General features: G+C 39.6%; 1 protein-coding gene across 5 annotated transcripts in view; it reads left to right on the top strand.

Annotated features, from left to right (window-relative positions):
- Positions 1 to 10,904, top strand: part of mecom (MDS1 and EVI1 complex locus) — a 180,821-nt gene that overhangs the window by 8,223 nt on the left and 161,694 nt on the right. The window lies entirely within an intron of this gene.

Here is a 10,904-nt window from a genome sequence, read left to right as displayed (position 1 = left end):
AAAAGTTAGCTAAAACGTCCTGGAAACAGGAACCAGAAGTCAGCTTTGTCACCTGTTGATGATGTCATCAGCGGTTGACTGTAGTTTTATGCTAACTAACACAGTTACACGACGACAATGTAAACAAAAACATGTTTTTATATTTGTAGTTATTGTAGTTTTAACATGCATACAGCAATTTTAAATACATATAAATTAATAAATTAATTACACCTGCACAATGTAATAAAGTACAATACAATATCAGTACCAGAAAAGTTTTATACAATGGAACCTTGGTTAGCGTCCACCTCGGTTAGCATGTTTTTCAGTTGTAACTTGTTGTGTTATTAATGCACTGCGTGAGCATAACTGTGTATTTTTTTTTAATTCACAAAACATCCTGGAAACAGGAACCAGAAGTCAGCTTTGTCACCTGTTGATGATGTCATCAGCAGTTGACTGTCGTTTTTTGCTAACTGACACAGTTAGTGTTAGCGGAGGATAGCTATCAGGCAGGATTTCTCATTTTTTTTAAATTCATACATCACATCATTAATTACACCTGCACAATGTAATAAAGTACAATACAATATCAGTACCAGAAAAGTTTTATACAGTGGAACCTTGGTTAGCGTCCACCTCGGTTAGCATGTTTTTCAGTTGTAATTTGTTGTGTTATTAATGCGTTGCGTGAGCATAACTGTGTATTTAAAAAAAAAATCATAAAACGTCCTGGAAACAGGAACCAGAAGTCAGCTTTGTCACCTGTTGATGATGTCATCAGCGGTTGACTGTAGTTTTCTGCTAACTAACACAGTTACACGACGACAATGTAAACAAAAACATGTTTTTATATTTGTAGTTATTGTAGTTTTAACATGCATACAGCAATTTTAAATACATATAAATTAATAAATTAATTACACCTGCACAATGTAATAAAGTACAATACAATATCAGTACCAGAAAAGTTTTATACAATGGAACCTTGGTTAGCGTCCACCTCGGTTAGCATGTTTTTCAGTTGTAACTTGTTGTGTTATTAATGCACTGCGTGAGCATAACTGTGTATTTTTTTTTAATTCACAAAACATCCTGAAAACAGGAACCAGAAGTCAGCTTTGTCACCTGTTGATGATGTCATCAGCAGTTGACTGTCGTTTTTTGCTAACTAACACAGTTACACTACGACAATGTAAACAAAAACATGTTTTCATAGTTGTAGTTTTTGTAGTTTTAACATGCATACAGCAATTTTAAATACATATAAATGAATTACACCTGCACAATGTAATAAAGTACAATACAATATCAGTACCAGAAAAGCTTTATACAGTGGAACCTTGGTTAGCGTCCACCCCGGTTAGCATGTTTTTCAGTTGTAACTTGTTGTGTTATTAATGCGTTGCGTGAGCATAACTGTGTATTTTTTAAAAAAAAAATCACAAAACATCCTGGAAACAGGAACCAGAAGTCAGCTTTGTCACCTGTTGATGATGTCATCAGCGGTTGACTGTAGTTTTATGCTAACTAACACAGTTACACGACGACAATGTAAACAAAAACATGTTTTTATATTTGTAGTTATTGTAGTTTTAACATGCATACAGCAATTTTAAATACATATAAATTAATAAATTAATTACACCTGCACAATGTAATAAAGTACAATACAATATCAGTACCAGAAAAGTTTTATACAATGGAACCTTGGTTAGCGTCCACCTCGGTTAGCATGTTTTTCAGTTGTAACTTGTTGTGTTATTAATGCACTGCGTGAGCATTACTGTGTATTTTTTTTTAATTCACAAAACATCCTGGAAACAGGAACCAGAAGTCAGCTTTGTCACCTGTTGATGATGTCATCAGCGGTTGACTGTAGTTTTTTGCTAACTAACACAGTTAACAAACAATGTAAGCAAAAACATGTTTTTATTTTTGTAGTTATTGTAGTTTTACATGCATACAACAATTTTAAATGCATATAAATTAACAAAAATTAGTAAATTATCACATGTATTTCTTCTTCATTAATCTTTATATGCGTTTTGAATCATTTTATGCAGGTGATGTCTTAACATTTTTTTTTTTGGAACAGATTAACTGGTTATGCGTTATTATTATCTGGTAAGAGTACGTTTCGGTTAGAATCGAAACCTCTGTAACAGACTAATGACGCTAACCAAGGTTCCATACTTAATGCCTTCATGGAGAAACTAATGCTTAATATTGAATGGGCTTACCAGAGAAGTATTAATTCAACAGTTTGTACAAATGTAGTACATTGGTGTCCAAAGTGTTAAAAACTCAAACGAAGAATCTGATTTGTACAAACAACTTCATAATCTTCTTTGTTCTTAAAGAACCAAACAAACTGGGTTAGCAGTAGCTCAGTCTCTTAGTACTTGGGCTTTCTCTTACGATATTTGAATAATAAATGTATATTCTTGCATCCTGTGGGTAAAATGTTCCCTACAGTAGTTGTGTCCTAGTTCTTAATCACAATGTCTTCTTTCAGTAGTCCACTACATCTTTTTTGTCTCCTGTGGAATCAGGGAGCAGTGAAGCATCGCTGCACAGTTTGTTGTTTTGCTGGTTCTTGAGGCCTTTAGTTTGACAGAAGGGCACCACTTTGTTCACCTCAGTATCCAGAAGGGTCCCTCGGGGGCCGAGGGCCGGGATGTCTATGTCAGGGTTGTGGCGGGACCGCGGCAATGGGGGGCCGTCACTGCTCACTGGGTCAGCGGACAAGTTAATCGATTTTATCTTTGTTTCACACACCACGGAAAACCCTACTGGCCCCGATATTCACATGTTGGGAGGATTATGTTCTCGCGCTCAAAAATAGTTTCTTGCACGTTCTCTTGCACTCCATTTCTTGTGTTTTTCATTTATCATGTCTTTTCTGCATCTCTTTCACTGACTGCCTCCGTACCCCTCATCACCTCTCTTACCCCTGAGGAGGGAACGTTTTAAATTTAGACTCAGCGCCTCTCAGCATTGGCACTCCTCATCAGGAAGGCTGCAACGGCCAGGCGGAGGAACCCTTGTTTTCTCCACCATTCCTCAAGATGAGGCGTTGGAACAAGGGAATAAAAGTTTTGGGAAAGGTCTGGAAACTTCACATTCGTCAGTGTAAGGAGATACTGCGCTGACAGTTAGCAGACAGCCAGCCAAGTACAACACAAGATGGCCGTGTGGGCCGACTGCGCTCGGGCCAGAAGACAAACGCAGCAAGACCAGACAATGCTCTCATCTCTGCAGAACATAAGCGATATTAGCATTTTAGCAATCTCTTGTGGGAAGCACAAACAGTGATTAACTAAAGGATTGCAAATGCAACGGTGACACAAGCAAGCGTAAAGTCCACGATAATTCGTAGAAGTGGCATCTCTGTGTGGCGTTCGAATTTTCTGTCCGCCAAACCTCCAAAAATATGCATGCTGGATTAATTTGAGACGTACATGATCTCTTTGGCGTGAATGTGAGTGTGAATGTGCCCTGCAGTTGGCTGCTGATCAGTCCAAGATGTACCCAAAGTCAGCTGGGATAGACTCCAGCATACCCTCGCTACCCTACTGAGCATAAGCGGCATAGATCCATTGCTGCCCCCACTCTCTGGAACTTTTTGCCCCACAAAAAACAACTCAAAACCCACCCGTTTTTAATGTCTAACTTGCTATACCTGGCTGCTGCGCCCCGCCTCTCCCCTCTTTTAGCCTTGTTTTAGCTCTGAATCAATGTTTGGATATTGTATTTTAATGCATCTTTTACTCCGTTTTTACTCAAATCTATTTTTATTTCTTTTTCTCTATTGTAAAGCATCTTTTGAGTACTCTGAAAAGCGCTATACAAATAAAATGTATTACAGTAAAGTCTCATTATATCGATATCGGTTATAACGAATTAATGCTTATTACGATACTATTTTCATTTCCTGGCAAATTTCTAGTCTTTTATGATATAATTACTTCCGTTAGTACGATACCCGGTTATTATGATAATCCGGTTACTACGATGCCCTTTTCATCTCCCGCCAGCCAATTTGGTCTGCTTATATCGATACAAAAGCAGCTTAAATCAATCTTTGCTTAAGGATTTCAATACCAAAAAAGAACACGGCGAACGGCTGCTTCCAGTCAACTTTATTTTTCACACTTCCACCACCAGAGCGCAGCACACACACCGATTCCCGCACAGGTCATGCTCAACCCGCTCCACATAGCTCTCTCGTGTGTATAGATTCTATACACACGAGAGAAACCACGAACGCAGTTGGTTCTTCTGTTGCAGGCATGTGTTTGGCCAGCTATGTGGGGCGGTTGAGCATGACATGACAATGTCGAGTGCATTATCGCCCACTTTTAATGCAGTTCGGCGCATGATCGGATATATCGACAGTCTGGTTATATCGATATTTTTTCCGACTCACGACAATATCAATATAACGAGACTTTTTCTATTATTATTAGAAAATGGATAGATGGATGGAAATACAGTGGCACTCAGACTATAGCCAATGTTGCACAATTCAAGACATGTCCTACCTACCCCAGAAGACCTGGACAAAAGGTGGCGTACACCCTGGACCGGTCCATGCTTTCACGCATTTTTAATACCTCTTGTCTTCATTTGGGTCAGACCTGAGCTGACTTTTTGTGGGATATACGTACTCTTAAGGTACACTAGTCAACCGCATGGCACGTATAAACAAACCATTCACTCTCACGTTCACACCTGTGGACAATTTGGAGTGTCCAATTAACCTAACTTGCTTTTTGGAATGTGGGAGGAGCCTAAAGTACCTGGAGGAAACCCATGTAAATCCGAATAAGTTAGCAAAACTCAAAAAAAGCGAGGCAATCAGTTGCCACATTTTTTTAGTTCATTTTTGAGAACTCAAAAATTTGAGTATATCAGAGCTTTAATATTTAGAGTTGATATTAGATATACTTTTTTAATTTTGGGTTGAAGAGAGAAATAGCTTTCTTTTTCGCATTCTCTCTGCCATGCATTCTCCATTTTTTAATTTTCGTTCTATTTCTACTCTTTCCATAGGAAGAAGGTGTGCATGTGTAACCTACACAGTACAAATCTATCTGATGCAATGGATTTATTATTAATTGATTCTTGGTTTGATTTATTCATGTTTAATAGATACTTTTTTTTTATAAGTAACGATGAATTCTTTTAAGTAGGTTACACAAATCTGCAAAAAGTTCATATTAATCAAAAATTATAAGTTAAATAAACCGTAAAGACAGATAATGCAACTGGCAATCAACATTTATAAGTAGAACTTTTAAGAAAATTTTAAGTTATCTTACTTAATATAGCCATAGTTCAATTTAATCAAAACATATTAGTTAAAAGTAAATGGAACAACATGTCAAATGAACTTGACATAATTAAGTTATTAGAACTTTTTTAAAGAACTTTTAGTATGCATAGCTTCATTTATTTAAGTACTTTGAACATTCGGGTTTACAGTGAAGTTACACAGACTTATTTAGATACTTGGAGGTTTTCCTGTCTTTCTCTGTTAGTACAGAAATTCACATTAGTGGTTTTGTATTTGTTTGTTATGTGGTCTGCATTTCCCTGCTGAGGCTGCGCCCCCCCCCCCCCCCGACCCGACCCGTGATAAGCAGTAGAAAATAGGTGGATGGATTATGATGGACAGCAATAGAAGTTCATTTGAATTCAGGCACAATTAAATTGTCCCAGGTGGGAAAATCTCAGCAATATTTGACGTTTTTGTTTTTCAGATGAATTTTATTCCATCTGAGCACTTCTGTACATACTTTGAAAGGCAGTAATTCATACGTAACAAGATTCATCTGCACCCATAAACACATATTCCCACATATACAATATCCATCCATGTTTTCAAGGAGTTTCCACACAATCTTCTATACCCTTTTGGTAGAAAGGATACAAACCTCCAAGAATGAACCCTAGAAATAAGGCTTCTTTCTGACTGAGGATCTATGGGTTATTGCAGGGCACCATCGGGTGGGACCTTGTGGGTGCGACTTTCTCTCCATACCCAACCATTAATCGCTGCCATCTGACAGTTCAATCTAAGAGAGGTCGAGTGGTGCACTCGGCTGGTTAGCACGGCGGGTCATGCTCCAGCTTGGATGCAGCCACTCGCATCAACATTCAATGACAAAAGATGCATAGGCATTAGAGTGAAAAGTATAAGGGTGGGAACACTGCAATGGTTCGTTTAGATCAGGGGTCTCAAACTCAATTTCCTTGGGGGCCACTGGAGCTCGGGTCTGGGTGAGACTGGGCCGCATCAGGTTTTCCAAAAAAAACCCAAAAACACATTTATTAAAAACAAAAAAAAATTAAAAACTTCGCTTTGGTTGAACAAAGCATTATTAGAGCCCTGTAGACATGACAAAACATGACTACACATTTATACTTTTTTTATTTACAACATATTGCGCAACTGCCGGGTCTTGGGACACATGCTAACTCGCAAACTAGAGAGCTAGCGACCTAAACGGTAGCCTTCAAGTTATTTCCTTTAAACTTAAATAGCCAAAAACTTACCACTTCCACACGCATAGCGAGGATAACTATTAACAGTTATTTAACCTTTAACATGAACATTAATCAAACGTAATAATTTTTTCTGGGTACATGATACCATACAGCATCCATATCACTAACATTAAACTTTCATATCAAGGCGGGGGCCTCAAACTAGTGTCCTGCGGGCCACATTTGGCCCGCGGGTCGCATGTTTGAGACCACTGGTTTAGATTGTTTACCTCATCAATGGCAATAATTACATACATTTTTAAACATGAGTCTTTTTTCCGAGAATGTTATTTTCACCTTCTCACTAGTGTTTTTCCTCATTTTTTGGCAAATGTTGATGAAGGAACAAACTCACATGGTGGGTGACAGTCTTTGGCACGAGCGCTGGTAAAACAACAGAGAGGTCTCTTTTTTTTCCTGAGAGGCCAAGAATAGCAAAACTGCTCATTTATCCTGTGCTATCTCTCAAAGATTTAAATTTATACAAATACTTACCTCCTAAAAAAGACACACACACACACACACACAAATGCAGGCTATCCCATCATGACCACCATTGAGTGATGATGAGTCATTGTGGAGAGGATGCCCTTTGACACCACGGAGTCCATATGGATCATACTCTGGCAGAATCATATTCCCTAAAGTCAAGTCTCTGTCTGTTTGCCTGTCTGTCAGGTTTTGGTTTGTCTTTGTTTCTCAGCCTTCATCACAGTCACACACCACTTCATCACAGTCATCTTTGTCTGTTTATTTTAACAACAAGAAACAAGGGAAATATCGCCTTCTCTCGATGCCAAATGTTTAAATATGATCATTTTTCTTCTGTGAGAATTCCATTATGACATTTCATTTCATTTTCTACCGCTTTTTTCTCACAAGGGTCGCGGGGGTGCTGGAGCCTATCCCAGCTGTTTTCGGGTGAGAGGCGGGGTACACCCTGGACTGGTTGATCACAGCCAATCACAGGGCACATATAGACAAATAACCATTCACACTCACATTCATACCTATGGACAATTTGGAGTCAACAATTAACCTAGCATGTTTTTGGAATGTGGGAGGAAACCGGAGTACCCGGAGAAAACCCACGCATGCATGGGGAGAACATGCAAACTCCACACAGAGATGACTGAGGGTGAAATTGAACCTGGGTCTCCTAGCTGGTTTCCTCCCACATTCCAAAAACATGCTAGGTTAATTAGCAACTCCAAATTGTCCATAGGTATGAATGTGAGTGTGAATGGTTGTTTGTCTATATGTGCCCTGTGATTGGCTGGCCACCAGTCCAGGGTGTACCCCGCCTCTCGCCCGAAGACAGCTGGGATAGGCTCCAGCACCCCCGCAACCATTGTGAGGAAAATGCGGCAGAAAATGAATGAATGAATGTTTCAAACATTGAAAAAAAAGACAAAGTAACAAACCACTTCCACACGGGATAAGAGGAGAACTTTTGTTCACTATATCATCTCGGACATGCCATTGCTGACAACTGTAATAATGAGAGATTACAGGACTGTGTATGAAATATGAAATAAAAGGATGTAGCGGAAAACTGGGAATATTCTCATTCATTCAGGTCTTTGTATTCCCAGGGAATTGAATCGTTCCTTTGAACAGAGCAGCCAATTTTAGAAGATGTATTTGTTTCAGACACGTTAGTCTGTGTTGGGATTGGCATAGTTCACAACTTTATTTTGAATTGACTTTGATTTACGAAAATATCGTAGTATTTAGATGATTTTGCTTCCTCGCTTTCATGTTTTGGGCCTCACTTTTTTGGGTTTTCCTCGATGCAAAGAAGTATAACAGTGGAGCAAAAGAGTCAGTTTAAATTACCGCATTCGGTCTTCTTTTCTTCGGTGTTGTTCTATTAAAACAAAACCAGCGCTATGCTGAGTGACGCTAATATAATTGTTGTGTGCTCTAGCATTTCTGCCTCCTTCTAACAAATGGAATTTGTTTGGTCTGATTTGATCATTGGAAAATGTGTCGTTTTGTGCAGGCGGGAGGAGAAAGAAGGAGTTGAAATGTTTGGTGTCAGAGAGAAAGGAAACTCTATTACAGGTGTCTTGGACCACGGGGACCTTCTGCCTCTGATGAAATGCTTCTCGGGTTTTAATGCAATTCTGATTTTGTTTAGCCTGGAGACTTGTTACCTTTGGGGATTTCAAGCTGCAAAGTCTGGGTCTAAACCGTATAATTAGAATGCTAGAAACTTTGAAGGGCACTTCTTGATGTGACACACTAATCTTCATCTTCGGGATAATTTGGAATTTTTATAAAGTTGCTGTGCAATATGCACGGCTGTACACAATGGATACATTGATATGACAGTCAACAAACTATTCCCTGTACAGTTAATAAGAACCACATGAAAAAGGCATTCAAAAAACACATTCAAAAAATAATTGCAAAGAAATTAAAGGACATATTACACAATTTTAGCTTCAAATAACAATTCTTTTTAAAATAAATTTAAGAGTTATACTGATCACAAAAGTGGAAAACAATATTAACCAACGTTAATCATTCATTCATTCATGGTGGTCTGCATGGCGGTCTAGTGGTAAGCGTGCAGACCTCACAGCTAGGAGTCCAGGGTTCAATTCCACCCTCAACCTACTCCGGTTTCCTCCTACATTCCAAAAACATGCTAGATTATTTGGTCCAATTGTCACATATGAATGTGAGTGTGAATGGTTGTTTGTCTATGTGTGCCCTGTGATACCTGTGTACCCCGCCTCACGCCCGAAGACAGCTGGGATAGGCTCCAGCACTCCCCACAACCCTCGTGAGGTAGAAAATGAATAAATGAATGTCCTCATAAGCCGTTTTTGGGCAAGAGCCTCACACTGGCAACAACAAAAGGCCATTCCATGGGCATCCTTGGAGCAATCTAGGAATCCAAGGGGTTCCAAAAACCTGTCACTATCTGGTGTGACGATCATTTCCCTTATATAACATTCGGGCAAGAGGCGGGGTACACCCTGGACTGGTGGCCAGCCAATCACAGGGCACATATAGACAAACAACCATTCACACTCACATTCATACCTATGGACAATTTGTAGTCGCTAATTAACCTAGCATGTTTTTGGAATGTGGGAGGAAACCGGAGTACCCGGAAAAAACCCACGCATGCACGGGGAGAACATGCAAACTCCACACAGAGATGGCCGAGGGTGGAATCGAACTTGGGTCTCCTAGTTGTGTGGCCACTCGTCCCCAATGTTAATCAATAGTTGAAAACAACAACACCACCTTTAGTTTGATGACTAGTGACAACTTGTACCAAATTGTTGGAAGTCTTTCCAACAATTTATGTTAGTTGCAGATGAAATGAAAGACATTCCATGGTTGGAATTATTGTTATTATTGATATTATTGAAGTGTCGTGATTATTAGTTTGGTCTTTTCTTCATTGATGATTTAATGCTGGATATTGAATAATCATCGTTTTGACTTCCTGTCATAGTCATAGTTTTTTTCTCTCAACATCTTTTTTTGATGGAGGTCCATTTTTTGGACTATGTTTCACCAAAAAAATTTCGAGTTTTTGTACAAATTTCATACATTTTCGTTTAGGTTTGACTGTATAAACTTTTTTGGATCTTTACATTCGACATTGCTTTGTATGTGTTTGTGTATTTCTTGACTAGTTTGACCCATGAAAAGAATAAACGAAACACTATAATTGTCCTGGGATTTATACCACAGTCACAGCAAATCTGTGACCCATCTCGTCCCCTGGGGGGGCGGGGGTTTCTGGGACACAGGGTCATGCTAGCTGTCACATCGCCAGCCAGTGCAGAACCCCAGCAGATCAAATACAGGTATGATTTATGTCCGCTGTCGCAGCCTTCTCACAGTAGGTCCTCGTATTTGGAGATGTTGGCAAAACCAATGGCAGTAGTAATTTGTCTCCGTACATGCGTAGGACTTCAGGGTCGTAGGTCAGGGAAATGAAAATGACCAGACCTGACTTAATTGTTGTATCTATTGGCAGTTCGAGACAGGATGTCTGTCCAAAAAGTCTATCTGTCTATTTGTCCATCTGTCTGACTTCTGTCCTGGCGCCGTGTTGTGTGTCGCCGGGTCGAGACCCTCTGGCTGCAGTCAGCCATTATGGGTACTGATCTGATCCAGCAGGAGCGCAGGGGTTCACCGAGGGGCACGCTCAAGGCCAGATAGCATCATTATCACAACACACGGCCTGGGGTTGAAATCTTGTCAATGGCGGGTCATTGTTTTACAAAAATATCATACCCTTAAAAATCACGATTTAGCTTGTTTTTCCTTCACGTTCCGACACATCTGTTGAGGTTAAGCTGGGGAATTGTGCGGAGATCTGGTTGTGCTGGGTG

Source organism: Doryrhamphus excisus, linkage group LG8, assembly GCF_037039965.1.
Source record: "Doryrhamphus excisus strain RoL-2023G ecotype Guam linkage group LG8, RoL_Dexc_Guam_v1.1, whole genome shotgun sequence".
Classification (NCBI taxonomy): Eukaryota; Metazoa; Chordata; class Actinopteri; order Syngnathiformes; family Syngnathidae; genus Doryrhamphus; species Doryrhamphus excisus.
This window is presented reverse-complemented; position numbering and strand designations above follow the sequence as displayed.